The 25,856-nt window shown below is 45.9% G+C and overlaps 1 long non-coding RNA gene across 7 annotated transcripts in view; it reads left to right on the plus strand.

The window, feature by feature from the left end:
- The window catches only part of LOC132487767 (uncharacterized), a 348,757-nt gene that overhangs the window by 251,511 nt on the left and 71,390 nt on the right, over positions 1–25,856 (plus strand). Inside the window, exons 1-2 of one of the 7 annotated variants that reach the window (XR_009531685.1) lie at positions 20,053–20,243; positions 21,391–21,487. The exons of 5 other annotated variants lie outside the window; for them this stretch is intronic. This is a non-coding gene — a long non-coding RNA (uncharacterized LOC132487767). Of the gene's footprint in view, positions 1–20,052; positions 20,244–21,390; positions 21,488–25,856 lie in introns of those variants that run through there. One more of the 7 variants, XR_009531686.1, reaches the window with a different exon arrangement.

The raw sequence follows: 25,856 nt of genomic DNA on the forward strand, positions 1-25,856 counted from the left end.
ACAGGAAGATTCTCCACACTTGCTCATTTTTTCCTCTTGCGGAGTCTCCTCACCAGTGGCTCCTGAGAAAACCCAGCTCCTGTCAGTGTGGACAATGCCTCATGTTCCAGAAACCTAAGCCCTGACAGGAGACAAAGCTCCCGTCTGCTTGTCACAGAGCAAAGTCTGTGGGCAGGGTGCACCTGTGCCCCCAGGGTCAGACAGGTGGGTTTGGCGCCCCCTGTGGGACGTGAGAAAAGTGCCGGGAGTGCCGCACTCACAAACCCAGAGGCCTCGTCCGGAAGGCAGTTCTGCTGTATATACTAAGTTTGGAAATCCAAACTGAAATGGAGCCAAGTGTCTCACTGTATCTTCTCTAAAATTGGTTAAGGAGCAATTAATTACAAACCATATGTAATGAAATGAATGTAGACACAAACATTACAACTTAAACCAAAATTCACTCAAAATTGCCCTTAGACAAATTTAAATTACCAAACTATAAAAATCCTAGACAAAAAAAGATAATCTACATGACTTTGGGTCTGGTGACCTTATTCAGAAAACAGGAAGACAAACCACAAACTGCAAGAGACTATTTCCAAAACACATATCTGTTAAAGGATTTGTACTCAAATTATGCCAACAGCGCCATTAAAATTTAGTAAAGATTGAAACACACACCTAGCCCAGGAAGATAAACAGGCAGTAAATAAGCATACAAGAATATACTCAAGATGCTGGTGGAATGCATGTACAACCAACTTTGGAAGACAGTTTGGCAGTTTTTTCCAAATCTAAAAAGTCTCACCTTAGGATCCAAGAAGTGTACCTCTTGTATTTAGACAACTGCTTTGAAAAACTGTGTTCAAAACAAAACTAGCATCAAGTAATGCACAGCAGCTCTATTCATAATGGCTAAAAACTTAAGATATCAGGATGTCCTTCTGTAGATGAATTCATAAGCAAATTAGGGCACATACATGTCAAGGGGAGCAGCATACACCACCCCAAAATATGCCCATTTGACAAAAGGATTATTTTGGACTGGTTAATTTAAGAAACAGCAGACCCAGGAGAATCTTTCAAAACCAAGTAGATGGCTTCCCTGGTGGCACAGTGGTTGAGAGTCTGCCTGCCAATGCAGGGGACACGGGTTCGTGCCCTAGTGTGGGAAGATCCCACATGCCGCGGAGTGGTTGGGCCCATGAGCCATGGCCGCTGAGCCTGCACGTCCAGAGCCTGTGCTCCGCAACGGGAGAGGCCACAACAGTGAGAGTCCCATGTACCGCAAATAAATAAATAAAGTAGAAAATGCCCTTTTAGGAGGTAAATTTCCATTTGTCAAGGATATCTCCATTTGTAAGGGTATGTCCCTCTTTGGACCAGGAATTGAAAGATGACTAAATATCAAGAAAAGTTTGTTGGGACTTCCCTGCTGGTCCAGTGGTTAAGACTCCACACTCCCAGTGCAGGGGACCAGGGTTCAATCCCTGGTCAGGGAACTAGATCCCACATGCTGCAATTAAGGGCCTGCATGCCGCCACTAAAGATTACACAGGCTGCAACTAAGACCCAGTGCAGCCAAATAAATAAATGTTTAAAAAAAAAAAAACAAAGCTTGTCAATGAAATAGGCCTGGATGTAAATCTGTGTAACAACCATACCCTTGTTTACTGGGCTTTGACTAATAACATCCCTTAAATGGCTTCCTCCATTCCCTAACATCTTTCTTTTGTTCTCAGCAGAAGATAGCATTTAAGGTAATGGCTTGGGCCATTTCAGGGAGTGACTCAGTTTTCCTGGGTATCTTTCAAGTATACAGGAGGTACGCATGGGATATATTAAACTTCTGATTGTTTTCTCCAGTTTGTCTCTTTTTCATTACAAGGGAGATCTCAATAAAGAACATAGAAGTGTAGAGGGAAAATTATTTTTCCTCTCATATACATGCAGTGCAATAGTATTCAGAGATATAAAGGAATGGATCATCAACCCATGCAAATATAGATAGATAGATATAGATGCAACTAACACGTACATTGCTAAGTGAAAGAATCCAGTCTGAAGTGCTACACACTGTATGACCTCATTTATATGACATTCTAGAAAAGGTAAAACTGACACTGGTAAACAGTTTAAGGAATATGTGGTAGAAATAGTCCATATGATACTTTAGTGGTGAATACCTGTCACTATGCATTTGTCTACACCCACAGATTTTTACAACACAACAAGTAATTTACAATCTATTCAAACTTAGCTACTTAGGATATGGGAGTGTCAAAGCCTGGAATACAGAATGTAACAAAGAATCTAACTGTTTCAGAAATGTATGGAAAAACTCACTGTTGGTAGTGGGACAAATGGGCTGACCTAAGTTAACTTTGGAAATGTACAGAATCTGTAGGCCAAAGACAAAATGTGCCATACATACACAGTGGTCTCTAAGTTCTTTCCCATGAGGGGTAGTAGCTAACAGTACTGAAACTACTATATCAGTAATCGAATGGAACAAGCACTGAATTTAATAAATGACAAATGGTGGAAGCCAGTTTTCTTACCACTGGAGTGGGATGTTACAGTCAAACAAAGGGAAAAGGTTACGATATCCATGTCATAACAGATCCGGTTGGAGACATCGGTATAAACTATCTTTAGCCTACACATAGTTCCACATGGATATCTTTATAATTATGTGTATATGCATAGGCTGGGATACATGCATGTATTTCTATGTACTGTCAGCTGAGCATATTGAGCTCCCACATGTAAGTTTTTAATACCATTCTCTAATAAAAGGAACAAGGGCTCTTTGAAGAAAGGGCTGATGCTAGGACTGAGACAGTAAATATATGAAGAAGTGTAATCTTAAAATATCAGAAAGTAAAGAAGTACCCAAAATTTTAAAAACCCACAAAAGGAAAATTATGTAAAATGAAAACAGGAGAAAATGGAAAAAGCTCTCAACAGCCAAAGCAAGAATGAACTAAGCAGTCTAATAATGTAGTGCTGGATTATAAACAAAAGTTTACAGTAATCATTCACGTGTCCAAACTGGTAAAAATAAATTACATAGTTTTCGATGAATGGTGTTAAATAGAAATCTCCTATGCACAAAGCTTCTAAACAATTCATATAGACACTCAGCTGTAACACCTCTCTCCTCAAGTGTGGCTTCTGCATTATGACTTCCTCCTAAATAAGACACACAGGATGGACATGGGAAAAAAATTAACCTGTGGGAAAACTTGACAAACACTACTTCAGCTAGGTGACCAAAGTTAAGAATATAAGTGAGAAGTTTCCTTAAGAGCCTGTCCTCTTGATATATAGTGAAGAGGAAGCACTTCACCTCTGTGATCTGCTTTTTCAAAGCCAAGTCTAACCACGACAAAAACACCAAGCAAATCCCAGTGCCCGGCAGTCTATACAATACCTGACCAGTCCTCCTCCACACTGTCAAGGTCATGGAAACAAGGAGAGTCTGAGCAACTGTCAGAGCCCAGAAGAGACTAAACAGACATGATGACCCCATGTCCTTTGAGACCGTGGAACAAGGAAAGGTATAAAAAAGGGAACGTGAATAGGAACTTCAGTTAATAGTAAAGTATCAGTATTTGTTCATTATTTGTCATGATTCTGTAAAAAATTAGACAGGAAAAAGTGAACGTCAAATAAGAGAAATCTACTGTAACAAACTGGAAATCTAGAGGAAAAGGGGGATTTCTTTGTAAAAACACACTACCAAAATGGACCCTAAATTAAGGAAAACACAAAAAGGCCAATTAATCACTGAGGAACCTCTTCCCCTACTGGTTATCCTATCACTGTTCCAGGCTTTTCCTCTCCTGGGACAGGGAAGGAACAGGGACAGAGCTGTTTGGCAGCTCCCCTAGTATATGACCCCACCCAGTGTCTTCACCTCCCCCAGCCACGCCTACCCAGTGAGGACACCTGAGGAAGGATCAGGGATTATTGACTCAGATGTATCAACCAGGACTTTTTCTTTTCCCAGCGACTGGACACACTTACGGAAGTAAAATAAATTAGTATTTATTGTAAGGGTAGAAATACATTAATACTTGCAAGTGACAAGTTGAAGAATGGGTTTGGACCTGGCAGGTCCAGCGGCTCACACTGTCTCAGTGTGACCTTGCTTCTCTCCAAACCTTAGTCCTGCTCAGTGCCTTTGGGGGACCCCATTCACAGGCACAGGCTCTCTCACTGCCCTTTGGCCAACAGCAGTTCTAGGCTGACAACCACTCACCATCCATTTTCCGAGAAAGAGTTTCTCCTTTTCTTGGATTCCAAAAAGTCATGGTTTTAAATGCCTTTGATCTGGCTTGGGTTGCATTCTCATCCTTGACCCAACACCAGAAGATGGAAAATGGGACTGGCTAGATGTGGGTTGTAAACCCTTCTTCGAGCTGGGTGGAACATGGGGTCATCCTTCTGCAACTGTTTGGACTGGAAGCAGGTGAGATGTAATTCCCAAAGGAAAACTGAGGCACTTGGGCCTGAGAACAGATGTTGGCTGGGAGAAAGCAACAGATTCTAAGTCAATGACAGCTCACTGCACAGCACAGAATCTGACACAAAAGGAAGAAAGGGGTTCACTTAGGGTCAGGGGCTGCAGCTACTCATCCAGTGCTCTCACTGTCCCTCCCAAGACTGCAAGAAGTTCTTTCACTTGCTGAAAAGTCAGGATCATTGGTGGTGGTAAACTCAAGTCTCTTTCCTTGGGCATCAGGTCCTCACATCTCAGAGGCTGGCCCAGAACAGCCCATGTGCCCTCAGAAGACCCACAGACCTCATTCCTGCCCCTGAGATGTGGGATCCCGTGAGTTACACCATCTCCCTGGCCATATTAACTACCCATCCCTGAAAAACAATACTGCTCCTTTTCCAGTTTCTTCTCTCTCCTTTTCTAAGGGAAGAGACCAAATGCTAGGGTGTTAAGGAAACTCTTGTGCAATGAAATAACGGGAGGCTCAAGAATTATTCCATGCCATGGAACCCATAATTGGCAGGCTTCCAGAGGCCACATGGATGCATATGGCTCTCCAAGACAATGGCAGTGTCAGTGTAAACCTCCCACTGGGCGGTCCAGGTGCTTCCATATCTTTGATTCTTAATGAATATGCATGTCAAAAGTTTCTAACGACTGAAAGGACAAAGGATTGCAGGGCCATGGTCTACTGTATGGGTGTTGTGTCAGGGACACAATCCAATGTTTAGAGGATTATTACTTCTCTTGGCAGCCTATGAGGCTGTGAGCGGGAGGCCTTTTTCTCAGCCACATGCATGTTAGTAGTTGAAACTTCTCAAAGAAATGTCTACACTGCCCAGGTAGCTCTTGAATTGCCCAGCATCATGGTCAGCTCCGTAACTGTACATGAGGGCCTGACAATGCCCAGGCTGGACTGAGCTAGAGGACCACAGATGCCTGCCTGGATAGTCAGAGGTCAAAGGCTGTCCTGCCTGAGACTTGATCATCTATTCATGCCCACTCAGATGGAACAAAGGATGCCTCCAGGGCCAGGAGGGCCCCACCAGCCCTTAAGAAGGCGGCATCTGGGGGCTGGCAGGTCACTGCACCCAGTCCTGTATAAATCCACACGTGTCCGCTGAGTGCCCTCCTGTCTTGGCTGTGCTGGAACCTGGGGCTGCCCAGGCAGAGTAGGGCCAGCATCACCCTTCCCAGGTAGGAGGGCAGAAGGAAACCATGCATGACTTCTGACACCCTCCCCAATCCTTGACAGAGGTTGACTTGGATAAGAAACAGTCCGAGACAAGAACAGACATTTCATTTTTCTCTCAGAGCCCAGGACTGGGGGAAGGGATGCCAGAAAACCAGTTATTGACCTCAGCTCCCTGACTCCTGTTTGACCCTGGGCAAGTCCTATCCATTCTGGAGGCTTCAGAGAGAAAGAGAGGGGAGGGCAATGAGGGCCAATTGTGCTTAAACCTAACTCTAACCTTTACCCTAAGAACCCTAACCTCTAACCGTAACCCCCTAACAACCCTAGCCCCAGACCCCTAGACCCTTGCCCCGACCCCTAAACTCTAACCCCCGACCCTTTAGCCACAGCCCTCTACCAGGATGCTCCAACAATGACCCCTAACCCTAAACTGTGACCCCTGAACCCTCACACTGACTCAAACCTAGGCCTAAAGCCTGGCCTAGTGGGTACCGAGGGATGACTGTATGAACTCTCAAATAAACCAAGGAATTAAATCTTCCTGACCATGAATTTAGCTATGGTTTCTTAGATTTGACAGTAAAGCATAAGAAATGAAAGAAAAAAATAGATAAATTGGATTTCCTCAAAATTACAAACCTTTATGCATCAAAAGAGGCTATCCAGAAAGGAAGAAGACAGCCCACAGAATGGAAGACAATATTGGCACATTCTATATCTGATAAGACTCTTTACCTAGAATATACCCAGGACTTTTCCAACTCATCAACACAAAGACAACAACATTTTTGAAACAGACAAATGGCTGCATGGACTGCTCTCCAGGCAAGACATACAAATGGTCAACAAGGACATGGAAAGAGGTCAAACGTCAGTAGTCATGATGAAAATGCAAATGAAAGCCACAGTGTGATGCCCCTTCACACACACTAGAATAAAAATAAACTTTAAAATCAATTTTAAAATATATAAATAAAAATAACAAATGGCAGCAATGCAGAGAAATTGGAACCCTTAAAAGTTACTTGTGGAGATGCACAATGGTGCAGTCTATGCGTACAAACCTTTACCATTTACTTAAAAACATAAAATATAATTACCATGTGGTTCAACAACTCCACTCCTAGATATATACCAAAAAAATGGAAAACAGGCATTCAAACAAAAACTTGTACACCAATTATTCATAGCAGCACTGTTCACAATAGCCCAGGATAGAAAAGATTTAAATGTCCATCAGCAGGTAAACGGATAAGCAAAATAAGGTAGATTCATAAGCTACATTATTCTGTCATATAAAGGAATAAAGTAAAATTATACAGCCGCTGTGGAAAACTGTATGGTGGCTCCTAAAAAACATGGATGTGATCCCTTGATTCCACTCCAGGGTGTACACCCAGAATATTAGAAAGCAAGGGCTGGAACAGACATTTGTACCCCATATTCATAGCAACGTTATTCACAATAGCCAAAAGGTGGAAGCAACACAACACATCCTTCAACAGATGAATGGATAAGTACAGTGTAGTAATATACACAATGGAATATGATTCAACCTTTAAAACTAAGATAATTCTCACACATGCTACAATGTGGATGAACCTTGAAGTCATTATGCTAAGTGAAACCAGCCAGACACAAAAAGGACAAATGTTCTATGATTCCACTAGTATGAGGTATCCAGATAAGTCAAACTCAAAGACAAAGTAGAATAAGGTTGCCAGGGGTTGAGATGAGTTCGTGTTTAATGGTTACGGTTTCACATGGGGAAAATAAAGCTCTGGAGATGGACGGTGAGGATATTTTTACAACAATGTGAATGTAGTTAATGTCACAGAACTGTGTACTTACAAATGGTTTAAATGGGGCTTTCCCCATGGCACAGTGGTTAAGAATCTGCATGCCAATGCAGGGGACATGAGTTTAAGCGCTGGTCCTGGAAGATCCCACATGCTGCAGAGCAACTAAGCCCGTGAGCCACAGCTACTGAGCCCTCGTGCCACAACTACTGAAACCTGTGCGCCTAGAGCCCGTGCTCCGTAACAAGAGAAGCCACCGCAATGAGAAGCCTGCACACAGCAACGAAGAGTAGCCCCGCTCGCCGCAACTAGAGAAAACCTGCGTGCAGCAACAAAGACCCGACACAGCCAAAAAATAGAAAATAAAATAAAATAATTTTTAAAAAAGTTTTTAAAAAATGATTTAAATGGTAAATGTTATGTGTTTTTAATCACAATGGAAAAAATGAATGAAATAATGATCAATGTTACAATGTGGATAAACACTGAAAACATCCTAAGTGAAAGAAGCCATATAGAAAAACCACCCAGATCATGCTCATCTTGTACACTTTAAACCCAGCAAGGTTTTTTAAGTGAGGAAAAGCCCCAGTGATGGTTCCAAGAAAAGAAAACTGGATTCGAATAGAAAAATACATTTCCACAAAGCTGGGGCAGCTGGTGAAAGTTGAAGCAGGTCTGTAGATAGGATTATAATGTGGAAACCATAATTATTCCTCATTTGGGGGTTATGTGCTCGTTACCTGGGAGAGTGGCCCTCCTACTCTCACAGGGTAAAACAAACTGGAGTATTTTGTGAATGTGGAAAACTTTATACTGCTATTTAAAGTTTTTTATACACTTGAAATTTACTAGAAAATAAAGTACTTATCAAAACAGCCATGTCATACCATGCCAGAAATACAGACAGAGCTATAGGGACTTGCCTGGGGGCGCGGTGGTTAAAAATCCAACTGCCAATGCAGAGGACATGGGTTCGAGCCCTGGTCCAGAAAGATAACACATGCTGCGGAGCAACTAAGCCCGTGCACCACAACTACTGAGCCTGTGCTCTAGAGCCCATGAGCCACAACTACTGAAGCCCGAAGCCTAGAGCCCATGCTCTGCAAGAAGAGAAGCCACTGAAATGAGAAGCCCATGAACTTCAACGAAGAGTAGCCCCAACTTGCTGCAACTACAGAAAGCCCACGTGCAATAACAAAGACCCAACACAGGCCAAGAAAATTAATTAATTAAAAAAAATAGAGCTACAGAGCATACAGCACTTCCACTCCTGGGTGTGTATCTCGGGAGAACCATAAACCCATAGGACACAGGCACTTCAACTATTAGTGCAGCCCTTTTGCAGGAGCCTCGACTTGGAAACAATATAAATGTCCTTGGAAGGAAAAAATGGATAAAGAAGATATGGTACTTATGTACAATGGAATATTACTCAGCCATGAGATCTATGAAATAAGGCCAGTTGCAGCAACTCAGGTGAACTTAGGTACAATCATTCTAAGTGACATAAGTCACACACAAAAGGACACTTAGCATAAGATATCACTTATAGGTGGAATCTAAAAATGGCTACACATGAACTAAATTACAAAAGAGAGTCACACATTTAGAAAACAAACTTAAGGCTGCTAAAGGGGAAAGGTGGGGTGGGGTGAGGCATAAACCAGAGGGTTGAAATTAGCACAGATAGGGTTCCAAAGACCAAATAGGTAATTGACAAGACCTACTCTATAGCTCAAAAAACTAGACTGGGCACACTCTAGTCACCATAAAAGAATATATACGACTGGTAAGAATCTGAAAAAGAATTTATGGATGTCTCTCTGTAAGTGAATCAAGTGGATGTGCAGCAGCAAGAAAGACAGCATTGAAAATCAGCTATACCCCATTATAAAAATAAATTACAAAAAAAAAAAAAAAACCAAGGAGAAACTGTTACAAAATTCGTTCAGGGGCTGTGATGAAACCTGCATTGACCCCATCTAGATCTACAGTGAAACAGGACAAGAGCAGAGGGCTCCATCTCTGTCTTTACATTTACAGTCTAATGCGAGCTCAAGTCATTTTACCTCTGTTCATACACTGCTGATTATTTTCAACAAATCACAAAGATATTGGTGTTTTATATTTACTATTTGGTGCTTGAGCTGGAGTAGCAGGCAGCGCCTTGAGGATATTAATCCTGGCTGAGCTATGCTAACCTGGAGCGCTACTTGGAGATGCCCAAATCTTTAACGTAGTCATAACAGTCCCTACACTTGTAATAATTTTCTTTATAGTTGTACCCATTATACTGCAGGGTTCAGAAGCTGACTTGGGCCACTAATAACTGGGATACCTGAGGTAGCATTTCCCCAAATAAATCATGTAAACTTTTGACTACTTCCCCCATCATTCTTACTCCTACTCATATTACCAATAGTAGAAGCTGGTTCTGGTAAAAGTGGAACTGTATATTCAGCTCTAGCCTGCAATCTGGCCCACGCAGGAGCCTCTGTCGACCTAACCATTTCCTCCTTACCTTTAGCAGGTGTCTCTTCAATTCTTCGTGCTATTTCTTGTATTACTATAGTCTTTAATCCAAAACCAGCAGTCAAATCCCGATACCAAACACCATTATTTGTTTACTCTTCCCTAACTATAGCCATATTACTATAATTACCACTCTCAGTCCAAGCAGCCAGAATTGCCAGACTGTTAAGAAAGAGAAATCTCAACACTACATTCTTTGACCCTGCAGGAGGAAACCGAATCCTATAGCAACACCTAGTTTGATTCTTTGGTCACCCTGAAGTGTGTGTATTCATGGCCTACCAGGGTTTGTTATAATTTCACATATCATTACATACGATTTAGGACAAAAACTGTCTTTCAGCTATTTGGGAATATTATGAGTCATGTCCACTGGCCTTTTAGGATTTCTCTTGTGGGCCCATCTTATATTTACCATAAGGATAGCTGTCGACTCAGTAGCATACATTGCATCAGCTACCATAATTACTTCTATCCCTACAGGAGTAAAAGTATCTAGCCGATTAGAAACTCTTTATTTAATTTTTTAATTTTTTTATTTTTGGCTGCGTTGGGTCTTCGTTGCTGCGCACCGGCTTTCTCTCGTTGCGGTGAGCGGGAGCTACTCTTCGTCGCCATGCGCAGGCTTCTCATGGCGGTGGCTTCTCTTGTTGCAGAGCACAGGCTCTAGGCATGTGGCCTTCAGTAGTTGTGGCTCACGGGCTCTAGAGGGCAGGCTCAGTAGTTGTGGCGCACGGGCTTTTCGCTCCGCGGCATGTGGAATCTTCCTGGACCGGGGATCAAACCCGTTTCACCTATATTGGCTGGCCAATTCTTTACCACTGCATCACCAGCGAAGTCCCTGATTAGCAACTCTTCACGGAGGTAATATTATATGAGATCCCACTCTATTATGAGTTTTAGGCTTTATTTTCCTTTTTACAGTAGGTGGTTTGACGGGAATCATCTTAGCCAACTCATCCCCAGACACTGTCCTCCAGGATACATACTATGTAGTAGCACACTTCCATGACGTAGTGTCCATGGGAGCAGTCTTCACTATTATAGGAGACTTCCTACACTGATTCCCACTATTCTCAGGTTACACAGTTAACTCAGCAGTAGCAAAACTCACTTCACAGGTATATTTGTAGTAGTAAATATGACTTCCTGCAGCACTTTCTTGGCCTCTCAGGGAGGTTACTACATTCCTCTGAGGCACACACAACATGAAATATTTTGTCTTTAGGCTCATTCGTCTCAGTAGCAGCAGTAATGCTAATAATCTTCATACTGTGAAAACCATTTGTGTCCAAACGAGAAGTCTCAGCAGTGGAAACTGCTGCTCCTAACCTAGAATGGTTGCACGGATGCCCTCCACCATATCCTATATTTGAAGTCCTACCTATGTAAATGTAAAATAAGGTAGGACTCAAGTCCTTTTCAAGCAGTTTGAAGCCAACAGCATAACAATTATGTCTTTCTCAATAAATGAGATAAAAGTAAAAAGTGATGTAAAATTTTCAAAGTGAAATCATAGGCTAAAATAGTGTATATCACGAAGGCATATCAATTTCATCTAAGCTCTCAAGATACAACATCACCGATTATGGAAGAACTTTTACATTTTCATCACACACATTAATAGTGATTTTTAAAAGAAATTCTCTAGTCCTCTATAGTATTTCACTAATATTGACAATTAAACTAACTCATATATGGACAATAGATGCACAGGTAGAGAAAATTTGAACATTTTACCAGCCATTACTGTAACCTTAGCTGCTCTATCATCATTGTGAATCCTTTACATGATAAATTAAATCAATAACTCTTCCCAAAGCATAAAAACTATGGGTCAGTAATGATACTGATGCTACAAATACACAGATTATGAAGATTTAAATGTTGACTGCTCTGTAATCCCCACATCAGAGCTAAAACCAGGAGAATAGTGATTAATAGAAGTCAACAACTTAGCACTATAGAGATAGTCATTGAATATTAGTTTCATCTGAAATTGTTGTACACTCCTGAGCTGTTCCTTCTCAGGCCTAAAAAGAGCTGCTCTCCCAGGACGCCTAAATTAAAGAATCCTAATACCGACAGGACCAGGCCTATGTTGTGGACAATGATCAGTAGAGGTCGTTTTCCTGAAGTCAAAGACAGGACAGAGGGATATGGCTGAGATGTGGGGTGAATCTGGAGCCCATGGGGATGCACCCTCCAAGCTCCAGGATAGGAATGGGGCCTCTGGGGTCCCAGGCCACCCACCACGCCCTCCCGAGCAGCATCTTGGCAACATTCCCTGTCGGTGATGGGGCAGCCCCAGCACTTGTCACGCCCCAATGCTGTGTCCTATGTGGGTCCCCTGCTCTTGGGGCCACACCCACACTCTGCAGGTCCACACTGCAGGGTCCTTCCTGCCTCAGGAGTACAGACCCCACAGCAAGCAGTTTCCTCCCCAACCAGCAGGAGGAGGGGAGGAGAGCAGGGGCACCAGGGGAATCTCACTCAGACAGCACCCCAGGGGTGCCAGCGGGAACAGTGATGATGCAGATGAGGCACAGACCAAGAGATGGGACCAGAGGACCCAAAAGGCAGCTGGTCAGGTCCTGGCTCATCTGCACCCCAGACACCTTTGTCCCTCATACAGCCCCTTCCTCATACACCCTCTCCTTAAATGCAGATTCTTCAGATGCAAACAGGCAGAGCTTCAGGCTGAAAGTCAGCTCTTTCAAAGTGACCCCTCAGCAAACACGGCAGGATTCCACTCCAGTGGGTGCCCTGGAGTCCACAACTCAGGACTGAAGTGGATATCGGTGCCAGGGGCAGTGGGAGAGAATGGGGAGTGAGACGTTCGTGGTTGTGGAATTTTGGTTTTGCAAGATGAAAAGTCCTAGGAATGGTGGTGATGGCTCCACGAGAAAGTGAATAGATCTGATGCCTCAGAAACGTGCACTTAAAATGGTGAAGAAGGTAAAGGGTATGTGACGTGTGTTTTATTTCACTTAAAATAAATTCTTAAAATAATGTCTTGTTCACTGTGATTCCATTTCGACTCCCCTTCATCACAGATGTCGGAGGCCCAGACACAGTCCACTAACTTAGGGGCCATCACGGTACCCTCACATGGCACATGGGAGACCATTCTTAGGGGGGGCTAGTCTGTGCTCACCTGACCTCTGTCCAGGGGGACCCAGGCAGTGGTGACCCCCATAGATTAGACATATGATATGATATGTTATTAATACGATACCACCAAGCATTGTCACTCACCAGAACACAGAGCAGCAACCCACTCAAACATGCCTGACCTCACATGAATGTGAGAAGACTAAGAGAAGAAAAGGTACCACAGGTTAATCAGGTCAACACCTTTAATGCAGAGGTTGGAAATCTCAAAGGGGAAAAGACACACTGCAGGCAAAGAGCACATATGGGCTCTCCCCGTACATGTGATCCTGACCCATGCAGATGTGGTGAGAGCCACACAGTCCCCACACCCTTTACCTGGGGTCGCACGTCCACACTCACCACGGTGACCCCACCTCCCTAGACCCTGCACCTAAAGTCACACGTTCTCTCTCAACAGGTGACCCCTCCTACCCAGACCTCTCCACCTGAGTCACATGTCCACAGTCCCAGGGTGAACCACCCTCCCCAGACTCCCCCAACTGGGGTCACACGTGCACAGTCTCCAGGGTGACCTCACCTCCCCAGACCCTGCACCTGGGATGACATGTCCCCTTGGTCAGGACACCATGGCTCTGCTGGTGGATCCCCTCATGTGGAAACAAGCTGTGTTCCTGGGGCCTCCTGGGATGGGAAAATGTGGCAGGTGGGTCTCCTCTCCCCACACTTGTACCAGAGAAGTCCTCCTCTTTTCAGTTTGATTCTGTTGATTTTACCTGTTTTTAAAGCTTTCATGCTAAAGTTGAACACACTACTTGGTTCTGGAGGGCTCAGTCCTTTCTTGTCTCACATGCTTGTTGAGATAACTCACAGGACAGCAGGGCTGAAAGCAGAGGGGCAGCTCTGGACGCTTCTGAGTAGGGACGGTAGAATGGAAGGAGAGCTCAGCAGCAGCCTCAGCTGTTACTCATCGGGCTTTTGCCTGATCTGCGTGCGCTGCAATCAATTCACCAGCTAAACCTGCCTCCCTACGCACCATGCACGTGCTGGTGAATTGGAATTATTGCCAGGTAGCCCTCCTGTGGATTCTCCACGAGCCCCAGGGAAGGTGAACCTTACAGGGATTAAGACTAAGGCCCCGACCAGAGCACTGACCCTTGGGAGGACCAAGTAACCACACTCAGAAGAGAGGCTGTTACTTAGAGAAGCCCACCTCAGTTCCAGACCCCAGACATTTAAGCACTCACCTTCAGATGCAGGCACGGAGCTTCCCAGTCCTGAGGCCAGGCCGGGTTTCTACCCAGGATCCCGTAGTCCTAGCGTACACAGAACATGGTCAGGCCTAAATCTTCTTCTTATAGACAACACATGGTCAGCTCTGAACATAATCAGTAGAAAGGACATGCAGAGGTCTAAATCTACCACGTAGACAGAACTCGACCATGTTTAAACTAGCTTAGGGCTGATCTCATAGGAGGTACAGATCACACACATGGGTCTCTCATCTTTGGACACCCACATCAGGAAACTGAACAAAATCTTTGTCATTAAACATTTCAACAGGCAAAACAGAAATGTTACCAGTTTCTCTGGCCACCTGATGGTCAGGATCCATGGGTGAGCCATGAACTTCTGAGAGTGCAGCCCCGTCTGCTGCCAGGACAGACAAGAAGTGGCCTGATTCCAGCCTCCCAAGCTTCCAGAAGGAGGCGGCCGCACTGGAACCCAGGCAGGACAGTCCTGCATGGTCCGGGCCGGGAGATCCGGTCTGTCCATTCCACTGGCCAATTCCGGGCGGGGCGCTCAGGGCCGCTGAGAGCCCTGCACTCAGGTCCTGCTTCCCTGCAGCGTGTGCATGTGCATGTGCGTGTGTGTGTGTGTGTGCGTGTGCGTGTGGGTGTGTGTAGAGGGGGCGGTGGCTGACGGCTCCCATGGCTCCCGTCCCGGGCACCGCGCTGTCTTCGAGGGGAGTCACGGGGAGAGGTAGGGGCACAGAAGCTGTTGGAGAGGAGAACCCACCGCGGAGCTCCTTGCACACTGGCTCGCCCCACCTGGTGACCCGCCTGCCCATCGTGGGCCGCATGTCACCCCCCAGCCCCCACCCCCGAGGGCAGGGCGCCTGCTCTTTCAAAAGGACAAGGTCTCACATGAAGGAGACCCAGTGGGGACTGTCACGCCCCCACTCCTGATACTGACTTTGGGAGAATGAACCCCCTTGACTGGGTGATGGGACACTGTGAGGAAAGAGGTGGCGGCCCCATCCAAGTCGGGGCCTGGCTGAGAGATGGGAACACAGGAGCCAAGTGCAGGGCCTGGAGGCCAGGCCAACAGGAGGGGCATCCCCAGCCTTGGCCGGCCTCTCCAACTGTGACATTGTAGCTTTAGGGGACCTGGGGCAGGTGACTGAATGTAATGGGTGTCTAAACTGGACCCTGAATGGGGCTTAAGGAAGGTGTGAAGGATGTTACTGAGACCGTGACAGTCATTGGAAGACAGACTCTGTGTCAGGACATCCTGCTCCATCCATTTAAATCCCTGAGATCTGTGACCTTTATGTGGCTACACAGGATTGTTAGAGCAGCTGCGTGTGGATATATCTGCAAGTGGTTCCAGCAAACACACAGTTGTGCACACAGGCGGGCATAGCACACACACAAACATATGTAGGTGCACAGCACAAATATATTCACACACTAGCATATGAACACACATGCACGCATATGCCCATGCACACACTAACGTGAGCAAGTGCACACTAACGAACGTGTGCAAGTGCACATACCTATGCACATGCACAGCATAGGTATGCAAACAGGCACATGCACACCCATGTACATAGCACACACACAGGGAATAAAGTGAATCCATAAAGTGAGTCCGTAAAGCATTAAGTCCTGAACACAAGTGAAGCTGACATGTATTTTTCCCTTTTCTTAGCTTTGATGTTTTTCACAATAAAAAGTTTAAGGAAAAAGTTAATGGCAAATGACTTTTGATTCATAGGACTTTCTGACCTTATTCCACAAATATTATGACAGGAGAAATGAATGTAGATAGTACATGTGTCCACTAATGGATGAATGGAGAAGAAAAACATGGTCCATCAATACAAGGGAATGTTGTTCAGCCTAAAAGGGAAGGCAATTCTGACACAGGCTGCAGCAGGGATGAACCTTGAGGGCATTAATGCTCAGTGATGTAAGCTAGACACAAACAAACAAACAGTGCTTGATCCACTCATACAAGGCCCCTAGAGCAGTCGGAAACATAGAGACAGAAAGTAGGATGGTGAGTGCCAGGGGCTGAGGGAGGGACAATGGCGACTGAGTGTTTAATGGGGACTGTTTCAATTTTGCAGGATGAAAAATTTCTGGAGGGCGATGGCGGTCAAGTTTGCACAACAGTGCGAATTACTTCTGGACCCTGAAATGTGCACTTAAAAACGGTTAAGATAATAAAGTTTATGTTTTCTGTATTGGACCACAATTTTTAAAACTTAAAAAAAAGAACAACAGGAAGTAATCCGTGAATAACACAAGATGCACAACTTCACTAACAACCGAGGGATTAAAACCGTAAGAAAACTACTGTGCACACACCTACCAGAATGGCAGACATGAAGACACAGTATCAAATATCAGCAGGATGTGGAGCAATGGAAAGCCTGGTGCGCAGTGGGGGGTGCAACCACTTCTGAAACAATCGGGCCTCAGAGAGCGAAGTCCGTGCACACAGACCCACAGTGTTCCTCCCAGCTGAACACAACCCCCCCAGCCCTGCACCAGGACACACGGACATGGACTCTGCAGCCACAGGAGCCAAACCTGAAAGAACCTGAAGACCATCACAAGCAGATGCAGAAATGAACCATGCACGCTCCTATGAAGGAATATTCCACAGCAATGGAGTACATTTTGTTTAAAAGCAGTAAAACTATAAAAAATCATTTTTTAAAAAAAACTATATTCACAAGATGAAAGAATCTATAATTCTGGCACCTAGGGATTGTTGAATGCTCCTAAAAATAGATTGTTGTGGAAACGTTTATTATAAGGAAATTGACATATTCTCTAGGAAGGACGGGGTGAATGGGCCTGCTACATTTTCTACATTGAAGACATATACAGGTTTTGATTCTACTTCTGTTAACTCAAGTGGGGCTTCATTGGATTTCTGCTACCGCGGAGATAATCAAATTCTGGGTAGGGGTCAGGAGAAAACTAGTCATAGGCGTTCTCGTGTAATAATTACTGTTGAAAGTGTAAATGATCCATTTATCAGTAAGACTGAGAGTAGAATAACTGCTACATTACTTCATATGAGAGTGTGTGTGCTACTGTCCCTAGGGCTCCAGTGAGTGAGTATTTTGAATGTGAAGCTCATCCAGATCTGAGAATGGAATAAATGTCTAGGGGTGATATGGCTAATAGAAATTATATGCCAACATTTATATTAATTAGTGGGTAAGATATGGGAAGAGGAATTCATGTTTTGAGAGCCAGGGTTAAGGTTAGCATTGGGGCAATAATATATAAATTGATGATGTTGATGGACATAGTGGTTCTTTAAGAAGTAATTTGTATGCCTCAGCAATGGTTTGTAATCATCCATGGGGGCTGAGGATTGTTGGCCCTTTCTGGATTTGTATATAGCCTAGGATTTTCCATTTAATTAATATGAGGAATGCTATGGTGAATTAAATTGGGTCATTTGTGAAAGAATGTTGATTATAAACATATTCTTAGGAAGAGGACTTGAACCAGTGCAGATAAAGGTTTCAGTTTTACATAATTACCGGGCTCTGCCACCTTAACACACATGGTTCTACAGTAGGGTATGTATAAATTAATTGAATGTAGAGTATATCATCATTTAGTTTCCAGACATTTTGTAAAGTAAGCCGTAATGCTCTTGTCCTTTCCTACTGGCAGAAATCTGCAATAGACAGAAAGCAACCAGGATGACCCCAGTCTGAACTCAGATCACGTGAGACTTTAATCGTTGAACAATTAAAAGCAGTTATACCATTGAAATGTCGTGATCCAGCATCAAGGTCATAAACCATATTGCCGCTATGAACTGCAGAATACAATTACACTGTTACCCCTAGTAAAACTTGTTCTGTTGATCAGTGTTTTAGAACAGGTGATAAAGCATTTTGACTAGTTGGTCTAAATTTTGATCACTCAGAGGTGGTTGCTTCTCCAAAAAATAAATGACACACGGGCCCAAGGCGCACCAGCTTCAGTAGTTGTGGCACACAGGCTCAGAAGTTGTAGCCCACTGGCTTAGTTGCTCTGTGGCAACTGGGATCTTCCCAGACCAGGGATCGAACCCGTGTCCCCTGCATTGGCAGGCGAATTCTTAACCACTTCATCACCAGGGAAGTCCCAGAATCGCAGTCTCCCTTTTAGTATACCTTAAGCCCAAAGAATCCATGGAGAATTGTTACAGAAAATAAGACAATAAAATATTGTAAGGACTGTGACAGAAGCATATAGTACACAGTTCATATAGACACAGCCCAAGCAGTTACAAAGTATATTAAAAGGGAGGCTGCAATTTTATTTTATTATTTTTATTATTTTTAACATCTTTATTGGAGTATAATTCCTTTACAATGATGTGTTATTTTCTGCTTTATAACAAAGTGAGTCAGTTATACATAAGCATATGTTCCCATATTTCTTCCCTCTTGCATCTCCCTCCCTCCCACCCTCCCTATCCCACCCCTCTAGGTGGTCACAAAGCACTGAGCTGGTCTCCCTGTGCTATGCGGCTGAGGGAGGCTGCAATGTTAAAAGAATAAGATAAATTATACCCACAAACTCCCAATCTTTCCTGAAACGTTGCAGTCTGGAACCCTATTGTAGGAAGCAGAAGATTCCAGGAGACATTGTACAAATGAAGGACTCTAAACCCTGTGGTTGGATAAGGAATTCTGGAAGGAAGGTATCCTCACCCAAGGAGAGCAGGTTCCTATACTTGTCTAACATCACATACCTGGACAGTTCCCACTGATCTTGGTCCAGGCATTGCCTGTCCTCTTGAGAGAAAACTATGGCCATATCCTGGAATGTCAGCAGTCCCTGAAATTAAAAGTACACATACCGTGTGGCCACGGGAAGAGTTCATAATGTGACCCAAGAAGAAAAGAGCAAGTTAAGAGAACTGGTTTTAATTTAGAAGAGTGTCTTCAATTACCCACTAATGTATATATATATATATATATATTTTTTTTTTTACAAAGTAAGTTTCTCTATCTTATTTCTAACTACAAGAAAAGAGTGTGGCATGTGATCCACAAAACCAGTATAGAGACTATACTTATCTGGAAAAGAAATGATAAAATGATGGTTTCAACACAGGCATATGCATTTTTGAGTGTTTTATTTATATCGAATTGGATAAAATGTGTGTATTTCTCAGACAGAAAAGACGTGTCGAGGTAGAAATGTACCTTTCAACTATTCATGGGTACACAAGTACACTGGGGAGATTGTAAAAGTTCAGATTGTGATTCAGTAGGTCCGGTGGGCCTGAGTTCTATTTTTTTAACAAGCTCACTTTTAACTAGTGATGCCACAGTCTCTGATTCATTAACGACAATTGTGAATAGCAGAGACATAATTAGAAAGGTAAAAATTCATATTTAATTTTGAGCTTAAAGTGTTTTATGGATTTTACACCTTTAATAGGATAGTAAGCACAGCAGCAACAATCATTTGTGAATATTTACTATAGACCGTGTATCTTTCTAACTTTGTAGTGTAGGACTCCAGGAAAAATGCCTGGGCTGCGGTCACAGTGGGCGGGGCCCTCAGGCCGGGCCGCCCCTCCAGGACCCCCGACGGGGCCCTGCGCTCCTGGCGGCTCCCTCCCCCGGCGCCTCCGTCCCTCCCAGAAGGCCTCGGGGCAGAGCGGTCCCACCCACTGCGCCCAGAACGGAGCCCGCGTTTCCGCAGAGCTGGAGCTCCCGGCTCGGGGTCTCTTCCCTCCGCCTTCACGGAACTGCCCCGGAGCCCGCGGCGAGGGCGGCCTCACTGACGCTGCCGGCTCTGGAGGGGCCCCGGAGGCCGAAGCCGCGACAGTCGTGCGGACGGCGGGCCGGGTAAGTGGGCGCCGACCCTCCGCCTGGTACGGTGCCCTGGCGGCAGGGCAAGACCAGCTTCTGAGGGGCAGGGGTTCGCTGCCACCCGCCGCTGCTGTGCAGAAAGGGCGGCCCCCAGCGTCTGGTCCCGGGAACTTCGGTCCCTCCTCTCGCCCCTGCCCTCGGCCTGGCTCGCGGGGCCTGGGGGGCGTGGGGAGGGGGTCGGCCTGAGTGTCCTGAGGGGAAACGGGGCAAGGGAGGCGCAGGGCCCGGCTGCAGCGTCAGCGCGCCTCCCCGCGACTGCGGGGAAGGCGGCTAAAAACTCCTCCCGAGGCTCGCAGGCCCCTTATTCAGCGGAGTCCCTCTGCCCTCCTTCCTCCCTGAGCTAAAGGACCGGGGGGAGGGGACAGGGCAGGGCTCTGGCGCAGGTAATGGGGACCATCAGCAGGTGATTGTTAACTAAGGAAAACCGGCTTTCCCAACGTGAGGAATGCAGCGCTTTTCTTTGTTTGAGGAGATGCCAGAGGCTGGGCTCCCTGAATTCCTTCCTTTCATATGCACCTCAGCGCTCTGGGGCCTGCATTCTGTATTTGCATATCCTGAGATCCTCAGGGCTCGCGGCTCACACTGGAGGGCTGCAAGGGCTGATGACTGTGATATCCTTTGTTTACTGAGATGGCAAGAAATATTCCATTTCTCACAGGCTTGAGGGGCACAGAGTGAAAAGGGTAGGAGAATCTCACTCGGCATGTACTTTGGTTTACATGTAGATAATATGTACACTTAACTGTGCTACTAGAGGTTCTCAAGTGCGATCAATTGTACTACTGCCCTCTATGGATTCATTTCATGAATATCATAAGATACATGCCTATAGAATTGACTTAATCCATTTAAATAGGATAATGGTTTTTAAAGGAAACATAATAGAAATATGACAACAAATCCCTTACCACTAAAGGCTGGGTCTGGAGCAACCTAAATAAATGTTCCATTGTTAAAATATTGAAAGATGTATTCAATAGAAATATCAACAAAAATGACAAATGATGAGGGCAGCAGAATGTTGAAATGTTCTATCTTTATCCTTAAAGTGGCAGAACATCATGTATTAGTAGGCGCTGAGGGCAGAAGATGCCTGATTTATACCTTTGTCATATTTGTACAGTTGTTTCAACAAGTAACTTAAAGACCAAATGGAAAAAAAGGAGGTTTGTGCCTGAGATCATGTTGATGTGAAACCAGGGATGGCCACCTTGTCCCAGGTGAGTTAAGTTTACCTGGCAGGTAGACCACAGAGCTCCTGAGAAGCAAGGGTTGGAATTTTTCTGCTGGGTGCCCCTTAGGTTCTGTGACTTGACTGATTGTGAGTCATGTTTCGGGAAAGACCTGATCACAGGAAAAGGGTGGGGAAGAGTGATTTGGGGAGCAGCTAACAACATGCATCACGGCTCATGGCTTGAATGAATTTTAAAGAAACAGGAAAACAAATGCTTCTTATGGAATCAGAGAATGTCCAGCCGGACAATCCCAGAAAATGAGGAACACCCATCCCATTTTCCAGATGAGAAAACAGAGGCCCAGCAAGGTGAAATCCCTTACCCAAGTTGCACCCGTCTCTCCTCCCCACTACATGGTTCATGAAAGCACGACTTTTCCTGTCGTGATCACTGCTGAACCCCAAAAAGGACCAGGCATCTAGCCGCTGCTCCAAAAATTTTGGTTGACTGTAGGAACAATGCTATTTTTTTCTTTCTCACTCTTATTCAGGATTGTGCCAAGAACTCCCCAGGCTGCAATGTAATTCGATAAATGTAAATATTAATTGAGTTTTGTTGTGATGAGGACTTAGGCTTTGGAGGTAACAGACTTGGTTCAGATCTTGGTTCTGCCACTCAATAGCTGTTTGGCTTTGGGAACATTACTAAACCTCTCTGAGCTTATTTCCTCCTTTGTAAAGTGGGGATAAATGTATCTGAGCCAGCAGAGCACCTGCATGAGAGATGTGCACTAAATATTGGTCTTTCTCACTCTCCCACGCCATCTCTGTGCTTCCCAGAGAAGATGTATAGAAGGATATAGTACTTTTTAAAATTAATTAATTAATTAATTAATTTTTGGCTGTGTTGGGTCTTCGTTGCTGTGCGCGGGCTTTCTCCAGTTGCGGCGAGCGGGGGCTACTCTTTGTTGTGGTGCGCGGGCTTCTCATTGCAGTGGCTTCTCTTGCTGCGCTTGTTGTGGAACACCGGCTCTAGGCCCACGGGCTTCAGTAGTTGTGGCCTGCAGGTTCACTAGTTGTGGCGCATGGGCATAACTGCTCCGCAGCATGTGAGATCTTCCCTGACCAGAGCTCGAACTCATGTCCCCTGCGTTGGCAGGCAGGGAAGTCCAATATAGTACTTTATAAAGAGGGGTTTTAGTTGATTTCAGATAGTGTACATGTTTCTTGTAGAACAGATTTTTCCACTATAGAAACATTAACATGCAATACCACTACAAATGCAGTATTCTATGGGTTAGATATTATCAGTAAATTTTATAAGTAATTGGGCAAAGGCCAAAGCACTAGGTACTGGGGAGTAAGAAGTCTGAAGTCTGGGGTGCCCCCCAACCCCAATTTCAAGAGCAGGGTGTGTTTTTCAAATCCATATTTCATCTGGTCTTTGTTTCTCATCCATCCTCTGTGTCTGCCTTTCACAAAAGGCTCAGATCCTCCACTTTCACACCCTCCTGGCTGGCTGTGCTCCAGCTCCCGTCCTGGAACCTCTGCACGCATGGGTGTGTCTGCTCTCCCTGGGCCTCACCAGCTTTGCCAGGGAGCTGCTGTATCGTGCACTCCTAGCTGTACCCCAGAGTGCCTAGACCCTTCTGGTACATGAAGTACACCCTCATCACCATGAGTGCACGCCCATCCCCTTACCTTATATCCTGCCTCTAAGCCAGGCTTGGGGGTGACTAGTGTGCATTCAGCTATGTGAGGTGCTGGGATCAAAGTGAAGTTCCCAACTTTTGAAGTTGCAGGCTTGAGGGGCACACAGTGATGTAAAGTCGGGTCACCTGACCTAAAGCGGGGGCTGATTGCTTTAAAGCCAGGGCAGCTGGCTTAAACCCTGCGTCCCTCCGCTGCAGGACGAGACCAACTTTGGCGCTGCTCGGGTTTGCTCCAAGCCAGCACTGCTGTGCAGGAAGAGCTTCCAGTAGCGCCTTAGTGCCGGGGGACTTGGTCCGTTGTCTTGCCGCTGCCCTCAGAGCGGGACCACCTGCTCTTCTGGAGGAGAATCAGGGAGGGGGAAGTGCAGAGTCCCAGCTGGAGTTGCGGCACCCCTTGTCTGATGGCAGGGAAGGGGGGACGGGGCTGTGTGGTGTCCTGGGGCTGGACTCACCAGGTCGACTCAGCCTCTCAGCCTCCTAACCTCACCCCACACACCCCACAAGAGTCTCCGATAATATGTAATTGTGCCTTAGGTTCTCGGTCTTCAAACTCATGCCCAGGCTCCCAGGTCCCTTGATTTAGCCAATTCCTCTGTGCTCTTTCTTCTATTAGATACAGTCCCAGAGGGAGGGGCTGGGGGATGGGACTGGAGGGACCCCGGCAGCACTGGCCTAGGCTGACTAAAGAGATCCAGGGCCTGCGCTCTCACACATGTGCGAGGACCCTTAAGGCGCAATCGAGGGGGCCAGTTAGAGGCAGTCCTTGTTGCCTCAAGTGAGTATGGATCACCGTCGGGTGGGGAGCATGCTGACCCCTGAGAAGTACTGTTAGAAGGATGTGTTCCTCCCTCGGCTTCAAGGACATGGGTGGGCTTCAGGGCTCCATTTCCCCTCCAGACCTCCAGGGCTGACTGCACCCCAGCGGCCTTGCAGACCTGGCTTCCTGTCCCAGAACTTGCCAGGCTCCAGGAAGAATCCAGACTGCAGAGATGGTGCTTGAGCGCTCCAGCTCAAGAAGTGCTGTCCCTGGGGACCCAACAGTGGAGGGAGGAAGGGTGAAGGGAGTAGGGGGGTGGGGTTGGGAGGGGTGGCTGCCCTGGGAGACGTTGAGAGAGAAATATCGCCCCCCACACCCCCTGCCCCCTGCAACTGACTGACCCACTGATGCCATAGGATCTCGGGCCCTTTTAGTCAGGGATGCCTCGGTTTCTTTACTCCTGCGTTCAGAACTATGCAAAACCAACTCTTCATCCTCTTGCTGCCTGGCCAGGACTTGTAAAGCACTGTTCTTTTGGAGCACTCGTTCCCTAAACTGCAGTTTGGAGCTGTCCCAGCTATTTAAAGGTGTTCTCCTTAAACTGAGACTAAATCCTACTCTTTTGGAAAAACGCCCTGCACTTCCGAGGAGATCATGTTTTCTGCCCATTCCTTCCTTCTACGTCCCTCTTAAGAAGCCCTGTGCTCAAAGGGCTTGGTGACTTATTTTTTGCTTGATGTCAAAAAGAAACGTTCCCGGGCCTCCCTGGTGGCGCAGTGGTTGAGAGTCCGCCTGCCGATGCAGGGGATACGGGTTCGTGCCCCGGTCTGGGAGGATCCCATATGCCGCGGAGCGGCTGGGCCCGTGAGCCATGGCCGCTGAGCCTGCGCATCCGGAGCCTGTGCTCCGCGACGGGAGAGGCCACAACAGTGAGAGGCCCGCATACGGCAAAAAAAAAAAAAAAAGAAACCTTCCCCATGCACCGCAAAAATCTTTCCCGGAGCATAGGTGTTTCAAAACCATGACCGTGTTTTGCAGTCAGTATACACTGGGTAGACTGCCTAGCAGTCCCTCCAAGAGCCAGAGGTGAGCGTAATCAACTTATCTGATTGGATGCCCTTCAAGTTTAGGAAGGTCCCATTCTTATGCCTCAGCAGATAAGACAGGGCCCTGGATGGCTGTGGCTGTGATTAGATAACTTCTGATGATTTTATTTCCCTTACTGAGCTGCTGCTTCTAGGTTAAATTCATTTTATTACCTGTCCTTTTTTTTTTTTTTTGCGGTACGCGGGCCGCTCACTGTTGTGGTTTCTCCCGTCGTGGAGCACAGGCTCTGGACGCACAGGCTCAGCGGCCATGGCTCATGGGCCTAGCCGCTCCACGGCATGTGGGATCCTCCCGTACTGGGGCATGAACCTGTGTCCCCTGCATTGCAGGCGGACTCTCAACCACTGCGCCACCAGAGAAACCCTACCTGTACATTTTTAAAGAAAGACTGAAAAAGTCACTGTAATAGGCCAGGAGTCTGAGCTCAGGGTTAATCAAAGGTACTCACAGGGAGGAAGGTGGATAAACATAGGTGCGTAAAATAGGAGGGTTGGCAAGTACAGCCAAGACAACCGGGCTCACTGTGCGCACTAATAAAGGCCAGAATCTCCTCATTTATCTCTGGTGGGAAGTTCTGATGGTTTCTCAGGATCAAACTCAAATCATATTCAAACTAGGGGGCTTCCCAGAAGGCGCTGAAGCACCGGCAGAGCCCACCTGTGCTCCCACCTTGGCACTCCAGGATCAGAGTTGGGTTTGGAGATGGGGTTGCTGTAACCCCAAGGAGGTGAGCAGAGAGGAGGAGTTGATTACCGGTCTCCTCTGACTCTCTGGCCCAAATTGCCTGGCTTCACGGTGGGGGTGCAGAGTTTTGCTTTGAGCAACTTATGGGGCACTTC

The sequence above is a fragment of the Mesoplodon densirostris genome, chromosome 4 (genome assembly GCF_025265405.1).
Source record: "Mesoplodon densirostris isolate mMesDen1 chromosome 4, mMesDen1 primary haplotype, whole genome shotgun sequence".
Classification (NCBI taxonomy): domain Eukaryota; kingdom Metazoa; phylum Chordata; class Mammalia; order Artiodactyla; family Ziphiidae; genus Mesoplodon; species Mesoplodon densirostris.